This window comes from Prosopis cineraria, unplaced genomic scaffold (assembly GCF_029017545.1).
Source record: "Prosopis cineraria cultivar Desert tree isolate PC_DT_omini unplaced genomic scaffold, ASM2901754v1 PC8, whole genome shotgun sequence".
In the NCBI taxonomy this organism is placed as follows: Eukaryota; Viridiplantae; Streptophyta; class Magnoliopsida; order Fabales; family Fabaceae; genus Prosopis; species Prosopis cineraria.
Genome location: NW_026555339.1, coordinates 15,182,093 through 15,187,730, shown reverse-complemented (window position 1 = coordinate 15,187,730; position 5,638 = coordinate 15,182,093). Strand labels below are relative to the sequence as shown.

Sequence of the window (5,638 nt, the reverse complement as noted above, 5' to 3'; positions counted from 1 at the left end):
TTGTTGATAAAAAAACTAATTCAAATTGACAAGTATCCATTTGAACTTTAACAACAACTAATCTTTGACTGATATAAATTTTATAAAGAGGTCCTTGATTGCTATTTTCCCAATTAAAAATGCATTTACTTTTTTAACCCACAATATATATATATATATATATTGATGTCATTTTAATAATGAAAATTAATATGAGCGTTTATAGCAATACAAAAAAAAAATCCAGTAAAAAGTATGTTAGAGTGTCCTTTTCGCGTTCATGCAATTTATGATTCGTATTAACGTTACTCATTTTCCATGACTGAATATATATTAGCCATGTTGTAATTTCCATTCAATTAAGAATTCGGAAATATAAGATAATTCATTATAAAATGATCTTATTTTATAATTTAAGCAGAGTCAACAAATTTTGTTTCTTATTTTTGTAACGAATAATTCATCTAAACCTATCACAAGAACCATTCATGTTGAATTAAACAAAGGGTCATTCCCTCTTGATCTTTGTAATGATTTACAATAATAACTTCAATTAGGTTTTATATAAATATGTATTTTTAAAATACTCTTAGTATATCCCAAGATTTACTGGGAATGAAATTGTCTCAACAAAAAGTATGTTAAAACCGTGCTTCTCAGTTATTAACTAAAAAGATATGTTATCAATTAAGGGGGAAAAATCAAAGATAGTTCAATAGCAAGCCATCTTATTTGATGCATCTATACATACATACATACATACATTATATATATATATATATATAATTAAGCCGGTCATTCGTGACAGCGACCAATATTTTGCTTCTCTGTTTTTTTAAAAAGAACAATCATTTATTTATTTATTTTGGTTTTAGGCTTTCTTTTTCAGCCAAAATATAAACCGTGAGTTTGCAGTGTGCATCACGCCATCTGCTTGTGTAGGTACCATTATAAATATAGTCTCTTTTGTTAAGAGTCTGAATCAATCCTTCACTCATTCACAGGCTTCCAACTTCTGTTATGGCATCACTTGCAATGATGCTCTGTTTCTACTTGTTCTTTCTTTCTCCTTCCCTTTCTTCTTCTCTCAACCGCCCCTTTTGCAATTCTCATGACTCCTCTGCCCTCCTCCAATTCAAACACTCTTTCTCTCTTAATCATTCTGCTTCAATATGGTGTGATGAATATCATGATGACTCATCTTTCTTCGAGACCGTTCAGTTTAAGAACTCATCTAACCCAAGGACATCTTCATGGGGGAATGATTCAAATTGCTGCTTGTGGGATGGGGTCACATGTGACTCCATGTCGGGCCACGTGATTGGCATTGATCTAAGTTGTAGTTGGCTTCAAGGTCAACTCCATCCTAACAGCACCCTTTTCAAACTCTCTCATCTCCAAACACTCAATTTGGCTTACAATGATTTTAGTGGGTCTTTGATATCATCTCTATTTGGCAATCTTCCTTCTCTCACATATCTAAACTTAAGCTGCTCTTCCTTTGTTGGTGAAATTCCTCCCAAGATTGCAGGATTGTCTAAGTTAGCCACTCTTGATTGTCTAGCGATTGGTTTTACCCTTTTGAGAGGTGGAATCACTTGAGACTTGAACCATCCACATGGAAGAAGCTCATTCTAAACATGACAAATTTGAGGGAACTTGTTTTGGATGATGTGAACATGTCTTCCATTTCAACAAGCTCTTTATCTTTGCTCATGAATTTGTCATCCTCTCTAGTCTCCCTTAGACTTCGAGGTACTTCTTTACAAGGGAATGTCACGAATAACATTCTCCACTTACAGAATCTTCAGCAACTAGATTTGTCAGGAAATCAAAATCTCAGTGGTCAACTTTCAAAGTTCGAACGCAATTCTTCTCTAAGGTATCTAAATCTTTGGAACACAAGTTTTTCAGGAGAAGTGCCTAATTCCATAGGCTACTTGAAGCATCTTAATCATTTGAATCTTGGATCATGCCAATTTGAAGGGCTTCTTCCTCCAGGTATCCAAAATCTACCCAATTAAATTATTTGAACCTTGTCTCAAATAAATTTAGTGGGGAGATCACTTTTGTTTCAAACCTTCCACTTCTCACTTCCTTGTACCTTTCTAATAACGATTTTAGTGGTCAAATCCCGTCATCACTTTCAAACCTTGAACATCTAACTCACTTACATCTTCCTCTTAACCACTTTAGTGGTGAAATACCAAATGCATTTAGAAATCTTAGCAAATTACAATATTTATCACTTTCCCAAAAACAAAATTCATGGTAAGATTCCCAAATGGTTCAACAATTTGGGAAATGGTTCTTTGGTATATTTGGAACTTTCTTATAATTTTCTATCTTCAAATGAGATCACTTCAATGAGCAATGTTAGGTATCTTGATCTTAGCTTCAACATGTTGCGAGGAAATCTTCCCATTGCATTCCCAAGTGTTAATTACCTTTTTGTCAATAATAATGAAATGAATGGAGATCAAATTCTGTCTTCACTTTGCAATTCAAGCTCGCTTTTTGAGCTCAACTTGTCTTATGACAACTTGTCAGGCCATATTCCAAATTGCCTTGCAACCTTCCCAAATCTTTCAGGTCTAGATTTACAAATGAATAATCTTGTTGGAACTATACCAAACAAGTTCTCTCAAAGTAGTTCCCTAAGTTATTTGAATTTGAACAACAACCAACTTGAGGGAAGATTGCCTCTCTCCTTGGCCCTTTGCAGTAAACTACAAGTTTTAGATGTTGGAGGGAACGAGATTGAGGATACATTTCCCAATTGGCTTGAAGGCTTGTCAGAGTTGAAGGTTCTCATTTTGAGAGACAATAGGTTTTATGGTGCCATTTCTAATTTAGATGCCAAGCATCCCTTTTCCAATATAACTATCTTTGACATTTCAAACAATCATTTTTGTGGACCATTGCCAACCATGTACATAAAAGAATTCAAAGAAATGATGAAGATGGATACTGTTGCAGCTGGGTTGCAATACATGAATCTTAATTACTCACATGAATCAGTGGTTGTTACATTGAAAGGTAATATTGAGAAGCTAGAATGGATTATCACTACATTCACAGCCATTGATTTATCAAATAACATGTTTGATGGAGAGATTCCAGAAGTCATTGGGGAGCTATATTCATTGAAAGGGCTAAATCTCTCTCATAATAGACTCACAGGTTCTATTCCAAAATCAATGGGAAATCTAATAAGCCTAGAATCTTTAGATCTCTCATCAAAATGTTGAGGGGTGAAATTCCTCTATCCTTAACGAATCTAAACTTCCTTTCTGTCTTGAATCTTTCACAAAACCAGCTTGTCGGAGCTATTCCAAAAGGAAAACAATTTAATACATTTCAAAATGATTCATATGAGGGAAATTTAAGATTGTGTGGGTTTCCATTATCAAAATCATGCAATCCAGATGAAGGAAAATCACCAGATTCTTTTCATCAAATGACAGTGAATTTGGATTTGGTTGGAAACCAGTAGCCTTGGGATATGGATGCGGAATGGTGTTTGGAATGCTCATGGGACATATTGTCTTTTCAATTGGTAAACCTCAATGGCTTGTCAAAATTTTCAGAGGTAAACCAATGAAACAAGCAAGAAGGAGAAGGAATAGAATTCATGCAAATTGAAGTGTGAGTTAGTTGGAGAATAATGTGGCTTCATGTGATTTTGTAGCATTTTTCATGTTGTTTGCATGGGTTGTTGTTTCATGTCTGTTAAATAATCTCTCAATATTACAATGTACTGTTATTCTATTTGTTTGAATTTCAAGTTATTTCTCTTCATTTATATACTACAGTGTTCCTACATGTAAGCAGAATATTCTAACATAACTTCTTTTTTTAGCCAGATAGCCACTTCTAAGATTTTAAACTTATTTCAAAACAAAGACATTCAAATGATTGAATTTTTTTTCTTAATTTTCCAAAGAAGAAGAAACATGACATGGCATGAAGTTTGACAAATTTTACTTACAGATCTTGTGCAAATTAAATTCTTCATCCTTTGCTTTATATAAGAAGAAATAGAGTCAGTGGATTTGAATTTTGAAAACCCTAACTGAATTATCTCAATGAAAGATCACATGCTCAATGTCTATCCCCATTTTCAGTACGTTGTGACTAAACATTCATATGATTTCTTCCACTTTCTGTGAATTCCCAATAATTGTTGTAACCTAGTTTAGATCCTTAGAATTTGAATTTTTTGAAGCTTAAAATTTTATGAAATGATTCTTATAATTGTTGTTCTCGTCGTTTTCGTCACCATTACAATGTCATATATCAAGTTTCCATGCCTCAAGTAATATTTTTGAATATAGATCGTAGATCTTAGTTTTTTTCCTTTTATTTTTAGGATTCATTCATGATAAGTTATATTTACTTGTCTTCTGATCAAAAGAATAATATGTTTGCCTATGACTCTGCCAACGTCAATAAATAACAAGCACGGTGTTGGGTGGGGTCCTCAAATTCAACAGTATTTTTTTAATATAGATCTTGGTGTGTCCTCTTTTTTTTCCCCATGCTATTAACACTACATAGACCCATTCAATCCTGAATGTGACAAGGCCCATTAATAACTTACCCAAGAAGAAGGAGCAAACGAATAAGAAAAATGGGCAAAATTCGCATTAGTTGATTATTAATATATAGATATTATCTTCAACATAAATATTAATAAGGTTGAGTTTAGCAGAAAGGAACTAGTCTCTCATAACATTATAAGTCAAAGTTTGAAACATTGCTAGGACACGTGCTCATATTTAATACATTGCTTCAAATATGATTGTCTCTAATAAATAAATACTTGTGAGTAATAAAAAAAATTAACATAAACTAAAATATCAAAAGGAAAGAACATTTTGTGTTCAAGACATAAGATATGTGAGTTTTTTCATATTCTGAACCGATCACACTTAAATGGGCCAAATTCACACTAGAGATGGGTGCTTTGTTGTCGTCTCGTTGTGGAGTTGCAATTGTGGTGATTTTCTTGTTTCTTTTTTTGTCTGGTCCCAAAAAAATTGCAAATAGCTCGAGATTAAATGAGATTATTTTACGCACAAAAAATTAGTTTTAAAAAGTTTTGATTATTAATCACATATTATGTTCTGTTAATAAAATAATGGATTAATTAAGAGTAAACGGGTAGTCTGCACAAATTTAAATTTTCCAAAAAATTCCTTGCTAAGCTTTGAAAATTGTAAACATTATTTGCAAAATTTAGAATAATTTTGTATAATTTAATATATGTATGTACGTATGTAAACTTATGTGACAATTCAATTTCCATGTTGTCATCTGTTTTTATATGAAATGAATTGGGATCTTAGAAACCTTGGCTTAGGGTTGGAGAAGTCTTTATATATTACAAGGACTCAACTTTCAACTCGTACATGATTTTTACTTCATCCAAGTTTATGTGTTCAATAACTAATTAATAGAATTGTTTTGAAAATATTCACACAAAAAAAAAAAAAGAATTGTTTTGAGAATTAACTGGACTCAACCAAGTTGGATTGGTTGATTCTACTAGTTGAATTAAAAATCAATCTAGTATTGGATCCCAACATGAAAGAACATTAAAGGGCCAGCGAATGAATCAAGATCAAAGCAGTTAAATAGATATCAAACTAGTTTA

General features: G+C 32.5%; 1 pseudogene; it reads left to right on the top strand.

Annotated features, from left to right (window-relative positions):
* Window positions 1–999: 999 nt before the first annotated feature.
* LOC129317368 (receptor-like protein Cf-9) lies at window positions 1,000–3,624 on the top strand (annotated as a pseudogene).
* The last annotated feature ends 2,014 nt before the right edge of the window (window positions 3,625–5,638 follow it).